Below are 13,152 nucleotides of genomic sequence, written 5' to 3' on the forward strand. Positions count from 1 at the left end.
AGAGCCCCCCTGGTCGTAGGAAAACAAGTAACCAGGGATGTCTGTTGGCTTGCATGAATGTAAGGGTCTAAAGTTACAGGAGCACTTGAATCAGTGCAAAAGCTGCATGAAAATGTCTTTCAGGATCAGGCTACATATGCATACTGTCACCCATTCGTTAATTTAAAATAATTTTTCTCCCTATGGAGGTAGTAGGTATTAGGTTTTTAGATACTTTAAAAGCAGGCAGTGTTGGCAGGTGTAATGTCATTCAATGAGATTTGTGAAGTTAGAAGGAATATTGAAATTTCATGCAAAAACATCAGTAAGTTTCTTTGTATCAGCTGTTTTATGATTGCTGTTGATTTACATAGATCATTCTGACTAGATGCTTCCTCTTCTCCCATAACGTTGTGGCCTATAAATATAAAAACTTGTACATGGTGGAGTTTTCACTTCTCTCTTAAATCTTGCAAAGGCAGGAAAACACAGGCCCAGTGGGTGTGTGTAATCTTCTGCAGCAAATGGAGGGAAAAGAATATTTATGAGAAGTCAGGTCAACTTCCTTCATCCTTAAATCTCAGACAGAAGGATCGCTTTTCTGGCCAATCTCTAGGATCAGGTACAGCAGATGGGACTCAATTCCCAACTCAGCCCGAAAGAGGATCTTTTGTTAGTCATCTGTAGATGAACTGATTTTCCTGTGGTTCAAGAACAGATGGGCATCTAGGAGTAGTTTTATAGGTCTTCATACTTTTTGGAGCACAACAGCAGAGTAAGTGCTTTTGAGGAGATCCACAAAGTTCTGGGCAGATGTTTTGTTTCTGGAGAAAAGTGAGTTTGGGTGTCTGTCTGGGTTGCAGAGAAGGAAATGAGTCATAAATGTTGGATGCTCAGATTCACTGGGATATCTAAATCTAAAGATAGATCTCCTTGCCACTTGTAGTTGTCTGAAGACCATATAAAGTCTATCTCAGCTTCTTCTCATGGTGTGAACCATTCTAGAGAGTCCTTTCATGTCAAAAATGACACAAAATAGCATTTTCTAGGCAGAAAAAGAAGGGGCTGGGAGAGGCAACTGCTTTAGCTGAGACCGCTGCCAAAACCAGGAGTCTGGTGGTGATCTTCACTATTGGGCAGATGTTTGGAGGAGACACAGGTCACAGCTATTTTTTAGGAATAACCTGTTTTGTTGTTAATAGAATCAAACTGTAATGAGTGATAGCAGATTGTTAATTCACCCTGAGTACTCACCCATGTAGCTATTAGCCCCTCACTCATGGCTGAGTGCTTGCAGCAGTGTCTGGAAGTCCCAAGCCCAGCTGCACATTATCCAGAACCGTGGGGTCAAACTGGCTCATGTGGCTGCCTGGCAGGTATCTGCAAGACCCCCCTGAGTATATTCTGGTTCACTGGGGGAGTGTGCATGTCTGCATACAGCAGCTGTCACACTCCTGGATAAAGTCTGAACCATGAAACCTCTCATTGCTGCCAGGGGCTCCAGCAGACTACTGTTCACTGAATTTATTGATTTTTCTGGACTACACAGCACTGCCAGTGTACAGTGCAAATAAATCTCTGGAAGACTTTCGGCCACTACCTTCTCACTACATACCTTCCCTCTCTTGTTTTCTGGCGACAGCATCACCTGACCAGTGTTTTGTGACTTTTTATTAGGACTGGATGTTTTTAAGAGCAAGCAAGAGAGAAACATCAACAGAATCACCTTGAATTGCCCAGCCAGGATAGAGTCTATGATGAATGACTGGAAAGATCTTTTTCTTCTGCCCACTGAGTTTGGACACCACATGTCAAACTGGGGCATTTGGATTTTTCGAAGTGGTATTGCCTTTAAACTAATGAGTTATTTAATTAGAAATAAAAAATTGATTTCCTGAATTGCTAGCCTGCAACTAAAATTTCAACCATTTTTAGTCTTAAGTTTCACTGGTGAACTTAAATAAACTTGAAATATGCCTGCAGCTCTGGCACTAATATGTCACCAATAAGGAGCAGTAACTGACAAAAGACATAACCTGAATGCAGTCAGGACCATGTTTCCTCAGCTAAAAATATGATTGACACTTCTTATTATCAGTTGAAAAATTCCACATCTTAAAAATGTGTGATAGGTAAACAACAGTTTTTTGCTGCATTCCCAAGCTGAAAAGGCAGCTTGCCAGGCAATTTTTGGCAGAAAACAACAAAAGCTTACTATTACACTTGCAAGCCAACTGAGAAACAGTAAAAGTGTACTGGTGTAAGAAAAACACATGCAGACTAAGCTTCACTTGATCTCTGATGAAAAATGGCATCTTATACTTCAACAGATATTTATTTTTATGATTTTTATGCCTGTCATCTTCAATTTCTTCTTTTTCAAAACATCTTGCTGACATTTTTTGAGAGTTTTTTCAAGCTTCTGAAATACCATCAGCATCTCTCACCACCTCATAGTCTACAGGGCTTGACTGACCATATCACTATAATGTTGTCTTTTACATTCTTTTACCAGTCTTTATGTCTGGAAAATTATGATGTCAAAATTTATGGTGTTTTCCCTTGGTATTACCCCTTGGATGACCTCAGATGAAAAACTTGAAATTAGATTTTTAAGGTGTCTTCTCAATTATTTTTTACTCTTTATTATGACTGTAATACAAGAGTAAGAAAAAACAGCCAAGAGAGCATGCCTGGATTTGGTGTGGGAAGGCAAATTTGCTTGTGTTAGTGCTGTTATGCAAATGTGAACCATTTTGCAGTGTAGTTTTTAAGTTATGGGTTTTTAAGTCAGAGAGGGAAATCCCAAGGGTAATCTTTGCTGAACAGGGAGAAACATCTCTCATGCGTAAGGACATTTACTGCTAAATTCAGAGGCAATGATGGGTGAGGGGGTGTACATTGAGTTTCCTTTCCCAACAAAAGGCATTTGTATTAAAGACTCTTGAGATGAGTTGCTGGGCCAGAGTCCTTCATAGAGTCACCACTGCTCATGGTTTGTGCCTTGGGACAGGGCAGAGACTGGGCCAGTGGTGCTTGCTTTGACCATGGACAAAAAAAAAAAATCCCTTGATTTAACTAGTTGTGATTAATGCTTAATGCTAGTGGTCATTGTCAGTGATTGAAGTGGTAGGGATGAATATTTTGGTATCTATTGTACAGCTCCTTTACCCATTTTGGAAGAAATTTTAGCTTTGGGCTGAATATGCAAATAGTGAATGTTAAATAGGATTAGTAAGAGGCCAGAGGCTTAGCTGGGAAGAGGCAGAAGCAAAACAATGAGATTTGGCTGCTGTAAGTATCTTCAAGTGGGTCAGACTGTGGTATCTGTAGCAAGATATTAGGCATACTGCCTGTTGAATTAGGTCTGTGGGAAGGTCTGTTGGATTCCGGAGCAGAAAAAAATGGGCAAGAGAAGATTCATAGCTCTGAAACAATTTTTGCGCTGTTTAGTAGACAGCAGGGCAGTCAGGTGTGGTGTCCTCTGGAGGTTTTGAAGGCACTGATTGCATTCACAGCATACTGAAGGGGAAGAGTGCCAGTCCTCTCAGCCCATGAAGCTTCTGGTTGCCTTTGTCTAGGGGTTATTCTTCAAACAGACCCATTTCTAGGCAGCCTCATTCTCTACTCCTACTCCTTCCTCTTTTGACTGGGCTGGTTTCTAACAAATTAACCTCCAGACTTATTTTACAGATTTTGTTTTACTGTTTGTCTCCCCTTAATCTGACTGCTCTTTGCTGTCTCATAATTCATTCTGCATGTCTCAGATGGCCTATCACCATGAATGGCTGATTTCTACGAGTCCCTCTGTATTGTCACCTTAACGTTGTTTTCCTGCAACTTGAAACATATCCAAACATTTTTATCTGAACTATCTTCATTTCTAGTTTGCAGGATTCACTGTTTTCTGGTTTTCAAAGAATTTACAGATTATTTGAAAATATAAAATTTGTAGAAAAAAACTGGAAGTGTTTGATTTTGGGGTGCTTAGTATTTCTCAGATATGCTTGGTTCCAGCTCACTTGTCTAATAAACCTTATTTGATTGTAGTGGTCAAAGTCTGCAGTCCCTGCTATATAACACATTTTTCATTTATCTCCTTCTGTCACTGTTGGATGGGAATTGATCTGTTTAAGTGTATGATAGGGTCTCTTACTAATGGCTCACAAATCTCTCTCTGTCAAGTGAGTGCCCATATCACATAATAAAATTCATCTCCGCTGTGGAAGGCTCTCAGGGATCTGGGTAAAGCTGGTCACACTGTCTGGAATAAACTTTTTTTTTTCTCCTTAGACACTGGTTTATCTCAGAATATCTTATCTGGACCAAAAGACAGATAATTTTAAAGCTGTTTTTGTATTTAAAAAGTAACCAGCAGCTAGAATGGGTTTGCTGCGGTCTGTCAGTCTGAAATGATCTGTTCTGAGTCCTGAATGTCAAAATACATGATATTTTTGTACTGACATTTTGGGGGCATTATTTCTTCATGGAAAGTTCAAGTACATTCAACTAGCTGTCTCTTTTTTGGCATGCAGCCAAACCCATGAAATTTCAAACTGAGCAGAAAACCTTTATTTTTCTCGTTATTGCTGCTGTTGTTATTATCATCCTCCCCCTATTTAATTCTGTGTCATTTAATTCTTAGATATGTCCCAGGACCAGCAGTGTCAGTAAAGATACAATTCTGTAAGTTATGGGAAAGGTGTGGATTTAGGAGAGGTCTCGCTGAAGTCTTGATGCTGTTGTCATCTTTTCATAGCCCTACCAACCCTTTGACTTTTTGTACTACTTTTCCCCTCCTGCTCTCATCCTGAGTGATCAGGACAACTTTAATGTAGCAAGACCCACTGAGCCACTGTAACTGCAAACCTATGGAAACAGCCTGAGGTGCCAAGGAGGGAAGAAAGGAAGTCTCTTGACAGAGTTAGACAGAGTAGATGTGCTTAGCACACTGTCGTGGCCAAATTCCGCTCTGACTGTAATTTAATCTGTTAATGTAGTGCCTGTAAAGCTTTGCTTATGGGAAATGGAGGCTGAATTATTTTCAAAGAACTTTCAGTCTTCCAGCTCAAGAATGCTAGGATGGGCCAAAATCAGGCAAGATGTGTTGGCTCTTTTTCTCTTCTTTTTTCTTCCAGTTTCCATAACATTGTCTGAAATTTGGATACATAACATATAAGGGACTTTTTTCTATTCCCTGCCTGGACTTCTTGCACCATTGGCTAAAAAAAACCAATAAAGGTGCTGTAGTTTAAATTATTTCTTGCCTACGTGGTCCTTGCACAGCAGAGATTGTGCAGATAGTGTGTTAGTGTGAGGTGGCCTTATTACTTCCCTGCCCTGTGGGCACACATCATATGGAGAAGAATTCCCTTGTCACAGAATCACAGAATCACTAGATTGGAAGAGACCTTCGAGATCATATAGCATAAATAGGTAGAAACTGTCACTGAAGGACAGTATAAATTTTTGGGCTATTTTTCTATAAAAAATTTGGGAAGACAGCTCTGGTTGCTCTAAAGAGAGTTAATTCCTAATAACCTGTACCTCCAGCACTTCAACAACATTGTTCCATCCAACGTGGCAGACCCTCCATGAAATGGGGTGTGTGTATGCTCCCCTTTCTCCTCTAAAGCTTTCCAGCCAGGCTGGGCAATTCAGGGGGACTCTAGCTTCATCTCACCGAATCTCAAGGCAGCTATATAGAAAATCCACTGTGTGCATTCCTTGCCCTAGGCAGGGCTGTGATGGGTGCCTACTTACCAAGTACCTACGTGAGGGACCTTGAAGGGCAGCCCTGTAAAAGTTTAACATCTTAAGTGATAGCATCAGAGACCCAATATTGCAGTTTCTGGGCTCTGCACAGGGATTTGAAGGTGGGAATGCTGTGCTTGCAGTCCAGGGAGAGACATAACAGCACTGCTGCCTCAGTGCTTGCCCCTGCAGCTCCTCTGATGCTGAGGCACTCAGGCTGCTCAGGTCAGAGATTTGTGTCCCTGGATGCTCTGTCTGAGCCCGTGTGTGTCTGTGTGCGTGGGGAAGAACAAGTCTGCAGCTACTCTGCAGAGTCTGTGGAGCTGGCTTTAGGTGATGGGTTGGGACATGTGTGTGGAGGGGCCCTTCAGAATGCATTTGAGGGCACTGAGATGATGCCTTGGCTGTGTGGGTCTCTCTCAGGCACTCATTGTTCTGTCGTGCCTCAACTCTTGCTAAAGGAAGGCAGTTTTTGTATTTATGGCAGAAATTTGTGGCCACTGGGGATTTGTCTCCATGAGCAAAGGCTCAATTAGCAACTGGCTTCTTCTACAGGACTATAAATTACTCCTTTCCTGGTCCCTAGTGTCTTACTCCAGGTTCTCTAATGCATTGAAATTGGTGTTTGCCCTGTGTAACTTTATGCTCAGAGACTTGTTAGTCTCCATCTGTAACTCTGCTGGTTAATGGACTGAAGCAGGCCCTAAACAATGTGAGACTTTTCCACTCCCACACCACTCCATTAGCTCTGTCTTGGGCCCATGGCCTCACTTACATACCTGCTATAACTGTCTAAATGAGCACCCCTTTTCCACCCCAAATCCAATCAGCTGAGTAAGGCATGATCCGCTTGCCTCACATCTACAGACTGTACCTGTTCCCCAAATCCAGTTACCCCATGGACTATGCTCAGGCAAACATCTAAGCTCATTTAATTGGAAATGGCCTTCTGCTAATCCCCTTGGAGTTGGGGATCAGGAGGGCTTTTCCCTGTTTAGCAGACACAGTCTCAGAATAGTGTTTTCCTTCTCATTTGGTATCTCTAAAATAGGATGATGTGGTGCCTGTTGAGAAAAGAGGCTCTGGATATGCTGCCTGTGAGATTTCATTGTAAGCTGATGAGCATACTTACCTACAGCAAATGCCAGTGCTGTTAAAGAAGGATTATATGCTTGATGAGGAGTTAATAGCTTAGAAAATATTTGCCTAATATTTTACTGGAGATGTATTGCCATTAATGAGCAACTGACTCCCAGCAAATCACATCCAGGCAAGCAGAGTACAGCCAATAAATACACCAACAGGGGGGGAAAAATGGTGCTTTGGTGACTTCTGCATCCTACAACTCCTGTCCAAAACCTCCATTTCAGATGACAGGAGTGTAAGACAAGCATTTGCCCTCAGACCCTTCAGATTTTTTCTGAGTCATCAGGCTGACAGTGTTCAAAACACGGTTTGTTAAAAAATAGAGAAAGAAATGGGTGTTTGACATAGGTTTGACCCTTACAGTATTTAAATATGGTGATGACTGGTACAATTTTGCCCTGTGCTTTGATTTGAAGGTAATGAACAGCCCCTGATAAGCTTTAACTGTAGGTGGCACAGCGGCAACACCCTTTCTTGGGAAAAAGAAAGTAGCAAGAAGACTTTAAAGAAAATGTTTCCTTGGAGTACAGCATGAGTTTTGCTCAGAACAGTCTTCTGGAGCAGGCAAGTCAGGCAGAGGTCAAACAGGGTTTGGTGTGCCACTGATGAGTTTCTGCTTCAAACTGGGACTTCATATGACCTGTTAGGAATGGATTTTACTCCAGATTCCCAGGATTTCATACTTCTCTTACATATTTAAAGCCCATCCCAGAGTTTTGCAGCTTAAAGACATCTTCAAATTGACATTTATAGCTGATGCCCTATTTAATTCCTTTATTATGCAAAGCCTTTGGCAGCGTCAGTGAGTCCCTGTTGGAAGGGAAGCCAGAAGAGGCTGCAGTGAAAGCTCTTTGTCCATACATTCCAGAGGAAGCCCTCAGGCTATTTGCTTGCCCTGAGACATTAGTTAATCAGTTGGTATAGTGCAAGGGCCAGCTGTGTATTGGCCTTCTACTGATGCTGGAACAACCCTATCACTGTTATAATATGTTAGACCTAATTAATTTTCCCTGGTTGCCACCACCCGGTTCTGCTAAGATCAAGCACTAATGAGTAGTTGACAGTAGTTAATGAGCTTCTGCAGCAAGCAATTAAATTTTTTCACTGACCAAAATGACTTATTTCTTCTGGGCACCGCACTCCCCCTCCCTGGGATATTTGGCACCATCAGCTCTCCATTAGGTCAGGCAGGATCCATCTCCATCAGTAAGAGCCTGCAGCAGTGGGTGCTGTCCAGCACTGCCCTCCTCCACTGAGCAGGGAAGCTGTGCTTTTGTCTACAGCTTTCCACACTGGTCTGCAGACCAGTTCAGCTCTTTTACTGGTGACATGCCCAGCCAGCCAACCCAGGCAGTCCATGCTCTGCAGCCGTGGTATCACCTTCCTTGCAGTGATGGGCTTTGTAATGGTGCTCTTGGTGAGTCCTGCTCTGGCAGGGCTACTCTGGTAGGTCTTCCTGAGCTGTCCAATAGAATCATGGAATGGTTTGGAATGGAAGGGACTTTAAGATCATCCAGTTCCAATCCCATTGCCATAGGCAGGGACTCCTTCCACTAGACCAGGTTGTTAAGAGTCCCATTCAACCTGGCCTTGAACACTTCAGGGATGGAATTTTTGATCATAAAGATTTCGGTATGGATTGCTTATGGGGAAGAGGATCTGCTCTGTGCCCAGATATTTAGGAACTGTATCACCATTTTCCCGCTTTCCCACAGGTGCTTTAGGTGTCATTGCCTTGCATTGTGCCAGCTATAAAGTGCTCTAATCATAGTGAAATGAGTAACTTGCTTATGATAGATAGACACCTAAATTCTTCTGAAAATCATGGTGAAGTGACTTCCTTAAGATGGATTTGGCACTTGGAGGTATCTGTACAGCAGAAGTACTGTTCACCTACCTTGCAGCTTTGGTCCCAGAGAATTGTCCAAACTGGGAGATAGATAGTATCTTTCAAACCAGAGGTTGTGAATGGACAACTAAGTCCAGTACTTGGCTGTCTGTGTGAGGGAACCACTAAAAGGCAGTGGGACAAATGAGAAAATGTGACCATTAGGGACATACTCTATAACTGGCCAAGGCAAAAGGCTGGAAAAGTTTGCTGCCACTGCCTGAATTGATCATCACAGCATGTCTAGCTTCCTACAATTTTAACTACTTTCTGTCTCCAATCCACTTTATAAAGATTGTTTTCTAAGTTCCTCTTGTTTCTGTGGAATGTAGTCTGGGGAATTGGCTCAGGTTGACCTAGAGAGAGGATGAAGAAGCAAGTAGTTTAATGAGAGATCCTGCTCAATGTCAATTGTTTGGATTCTCTCCCTCTTTTGAATCTACGGGAGAAATCTAAAGCATCCCAATGAATGTTTAGATGATTAACCATCCCTGTGATCACACATGTAAAACCCTGTGGACAGAGTTTTTTCCCTATAGTCTCAGTTGTGGCTCTCAGAGCCATATGGGGTCCTCTGCAGACTGCAGATAGTACTGTCCTGTCAAAAGCAGTGTCCCCATACTGTTACTGCTCCTGCAGGGGACTGACAATGTTCACATGGCCTCCCTGGAGCCCACAAACCATCTGCAAAGATATTCCTGGAATGGCCAAACCCCAAGGTTCTTGAGCTGTTGGGATCCCATAGCACAAATGAGTTTATGCTCCACTAAGCTGCTTAGAAGCAGCTATAATGTAATTATTACAGTCCTTTTCCCCATGGCTGTGCAGCAGTGGAGTGATTATTTAATTATAAAAAATATTCTGGTAATTATTCATCAAGATGCTGATGATACTGAATTCACAGCAGAACTGTGGTAGGGAGAAAGTGGCTGTACTTCACCAGAATGAATCTTCTTGGTGTAACTTCCACATCAATGTGAAGTAAAAAGAAAAGAAAAAGTGCAAGATGGAAAAAGGTGGCTTATTCTTAGTTATTTTTGAAACCATCCTCCTAATTCCAGATTTGTGTCAGTCTTGTGTGATAGATGTGATAGTATCTTAAGACAAAATAAAAGCATATTTCTCTTTTACTATTCTGCTTCAAGGAAAAAAGACAAATTATGCCTTGTGAAGAAGCAATTTGCTATAAAGTGTAAAAATGCTTTAATATTAATATTTTATAATAAAATTCATGACATATTTATAAACACTCTATCAAGCATTTACAACTCAACCACAGCTGAGAGCTTGGACTAGAATAAATAAGCAAGGACACAGCTAGTATGAAATATACAGCTTAATTTTTATAATTGTGTGTGCTTTATTCTTTACACAAATGGAATGGATGCGCAGAGTATTTACACATAACAGGAGTGTAACCTGGACAGGGTGTTTTGTAAACTCCAGTTCAGATTCTGAGTACCCCACACTACAGCTGGACTGAGAAACATCCTGCTAAAGAGATGCACGCCGGACATTGTGCTGGAGGGAGCAGCTTGCTGCACTCAGAAATTCAAACTGGCCAATTCAAATTTAGGAGCACAAATCCAGAAATTAAAAGACTATCCCACTAAGAGCCAACAGTGTTGCCATTTTTTTTCCTTTTTTAATGCTTTTTCCCCCCACACCAAAGATCTTGCCTAGGATGCTGGCTCCCAAGCCCAGAAATGCTGTTTTACATCAGGGCAAGTTGCCTGTGCTGTAGGGCCAGAAGGTGTAAGCTGTTAATGTAGTGTGAGAGATGATGGATCAATTGCCTCTCGTGCTTTTCACCTTAAAGGCAGGGTCTCAGAAAGGGCCAATGAAATGGTAGTTCCTATAGCTCTTGGTGAGATGTCAGTGTAGCTGAAGCCTTCTGCAAATCCATTTGGCCCTTGGGGTCTTTTTGTTAGCAATTTCACAGCACTGGCCTCAAAAGTATCTTGGTCCATGACTTGGCCCTCTGGGTGTTACAGTAAAATAAGCAGTAAATAATGATGGAAAGTGCTGACCCACTGTTTAATCAGGCGGCCTTGGTGTTTTACAAAGATGCAAAAAAATCAGTGTGATGAGGAGGGTGGATGTTTAACTTCAGGTGATATAAATGGGATGGACTCCATTGAAACCAGAGGAGTGACTGTGATTTCCACCAGCTGAGGATCTAGGCCAGCTATATGCTGGATAGATTTTATATGTTATCTGTTGTTAGCTTTGATGCTGATTTGTGTCCTAGAATGGAAACTTTCTTTTTTTAGCATAATAACCTCATCCTTATTCCTGAACCAATTGACAAAATGTCTGATTTTTAATGGGAAAGAAAAAAAGTTTATTCCACCAAGGAAGAGGCTTGAATGCAGTTGCACAGTGAACTACATGCATAACATGACAGGCAAAATGTTCATGAGGGAAAATATTGAGATTAAAAGCTGTGAAGGATAAAAGACCGCTTTCTTAAAGTCATTTGTCTGTGAACACAGCAGATATTATGGCTTTAAATCTGCATCTGAAGAAGGAGGTTGATACTTTTTCCTCAACACAGGAGGATATATATCCTCAACACAGGAGGATATATATATGTATATCCTACAAATATCCTCATGTGTTTTCACTCACTGAATCCTCTGCTCAGAGATACAGTTTGAAAAACAAAAACTAAAACATAAGAAAACCAAAACAAAAATACAATTCGACTGGGCACTGATGAGCGAGTAACAGTGAAGGTGTGATGCCAACAATTTCTCTATAGAAAACTAATGTAAATAGGTAGGTGGATATTGTGTACCTAGGACACTGTTGCTGGCTCGTAGTGGTTATTAGCTCAGGTACCACACTGCTCTCCAGGAAGAGGATTTGTAATTTCAGTGCAATGGAGAGATTTCTTATCCTTGACCGTCACCGAGTGGTTCTTAGGACCCTATCCACACCGGAGCATCAAACCATGCTAGCTACAAACACAATTACATCACAGAATATTGATCTAGAAACAGCCTTTACTACCAAAGAAATTACAAAGCGCTAGCATGGACAGGGTACCTCTGTAGGAAGGGGGATTAAGCAAGAAAGAGGCTCTTCCACTGGTCGATGGTCAGACTGTAAGATCAGTGAAGAAGTGCCATTCTACTGAGCCCTGTTAGCAAGCTCTCAATGAGTCAGTGCATGGAAGATTTTTTTTTTTTTTTTTTTGTTTGTGGCAAGGAAAAATAATTAAGTTGTAATATTGCACATCTGCACAAAACTAGCAAGATGTCACTGTGATCATTCATGGGTGGACAAAAAGTTGTGATAATTTTGATTCTGCTTAGACCCTATGGTGCTACACACTGTGCCAGAACATGAGATATAGCACCAGAGGTGTGATCTGGCACTTTTCCTAAAGGGTCCAGCATTTGCATTGGTCTCATGGTTAGACACTCCCAAGTCTTTAACACAGACAGAAAAGGAATCTGATTATGCTAAGCTGTGTTAGCACCAATATGGAGTCAGGCGCCAATTGCTGTGGGTTGTGAGTTTGGACTTCTTTTTCACCAGATGTAATTTTGCATGAGTCTTATGCTTTTCTTCCTCCTCCCACTACCACCCAGTATGATCTGAACAGCTGCAATGCAAAAATGGACTGCAGCTCTTAGGATGCTGCGACATAGAATGCAAAACATCAACACACAAAACAAATGGAGTACAAGTCCTAAGGGAAATAAGACCTCTCACTGATTCTCTGGATGATTTGTTTTTAAATATATGTTTTATTTAAAAAAAAAAAAAAGAAGTGCAATGTCAACTCTAAAATGGAAGCACAAACAACAGACAGGGAAAAATAAATAATGTTACTACAGTAACCAAGGACTGATGGAAAAATTGATTGTACTCAGCCGTAGTGTTACTGTTCACTGTAAAGCACAGCACATGACAAAGCAAAACAGTTACTAGTAGGATAGTACCATAAAAGGCTGCATGCTGAACTAAGAAACAAAGAAGCAGATGTGATTGATTGCTTAAAAACAGAGCTGAAAATTAGAATGAAGTTCCTGCTTTAGGACACTTGGTTTTTCAGGTCTGGTGGGCTATTTCCCAACCTGGGGCAATAGTATTTTGCTAGCATGGAAAAATCCATGGCTTCCAAAGATCTGGGGTCACTCTGTGGACTTCTGCAGAATAATCCAAAATCAAAGCATTCATTAATTAATATTAAAAAAAAAAAGTTTATAGCCCTTCTGGTTACAAAGCTCTTCTGGAGACTTAACTGAAACACTTGTTTATAAAGCTGCGCTGACCAGGCAGGAAAAATAGTTAAAGAAGTGTGAACTTCTCAAAGTTACCATAGTTGGGCAGTAAGCATGAGAGGCCCACTCAAGAGCCAGTAAAATGCCCAT

Source organism: Camarhynchus parvulus, chromosome 1 (assembly GCF_901933205.1).
Source record: "Camarhynchus parvulus chromosome 1, STF_HiC, whole genome shotgun sequence".
NCBI lineage: Eukaryota > Metazoa > Chordata > Aves > Passeriformes > Thraupidae > Camarhynchus > Camarhynchus parvulus.